Source organism: Mus caroli, chromosome 12 (assembly GCF_900094665.2).
Source record: "Mus caroli chromosome 12, CAROLI_EIJ_v1.1, whole genome shotgun sequence".
Classification (NCBI taxonomy): domain Eukaryota; kingdom Metazoa; phylum Chordata; class Mammalia; order Rodentia; family Muridae; genus Mus; species Mus caroli.
In genome coordinates, this window is record NC_034581.1 from 78009764 (window position 1) to 78010371 (window position 608).

The 608-nt window shown below is 60.0% G+C and overlaps 1 protein-coding gene across 4 annotated transcripts in view; it reads left to right on the forward strand.

Annotated features, from left to right (window-relative positions):
- Positions 1 to 249: 249 nt before the first annotated feature.
- Positions 250 to 608, forward strand: part of Rbm25 (RNA binding motif protein 25) — a 51097-nt gene continuing 50738 nt past the window's right edge. For 3 of the 4 annotated variants that reach the window (XM_021178592.2, XM_021178594.2, XM_021178595.2), the window contains exon 1: positions 251 to 491. The gene's annotated coding sequence lies outside the window, so the exon portion shown is untranslated. Of the gene's footprint in view, positions 492 to 608 lie in introns of all 4 variants that reach the window. The other variant, XM_029484413.1, reaches the window with a different exon arrangement.

Below are 608 nucleotides of genomic sequence, written 5' to 3' on the forward strand. Positions count from 1 at the left end.
GGTTCTAATTCCTGGAAAACGAACTACCAAAAATGTGAGAAAACCTGTAACAAGCCCCGCGCGGGTAACCAGTCGGAACCTTGACCTCAAGATGGCGTCGCACAGTCATAAGATTCAATCGGCTCCAATCAAAAATGGCAGGGTGGGTGGTAATTTACAGCTCGAGCCTCTCTAGGTCCCACTAGACAATCCCACTCTATGGTCATCCGCTCTGTACTTAGTGAGTCAGAGGCGACTGCGGAGACTATCTAGGCATCACCTTCTCTATGGTTTTCCCTTTCCACGCCTCCTGGCGCAGTGCACGCCGGGCAAGAGGAAGCCCTCCAGGAGCTCCCCGCGCAGCGCGGCTGTGTTTTGCGGCCTAGGCGAGTAGGCGCTTCGGAACCAGTCTCTGGAGTCGGGCGGCGCGCAGACACCTCGAACCGGTGGAGCCCCACTCCATCACCTGACGCCCAGAGGCCGCGAAGACAGTACCGTTTTCTTAGCGGCGGGTGAGTCCACGCTTCCGAACGCGTGAGGAAACCGCTCGACCTGCTACCTCAGCTGCGGGAGGAGGAGGCGGCGGCGGAGAAGCCAGGGCGGCTGTGGAGGCCGAGCGGGGTGGGGGG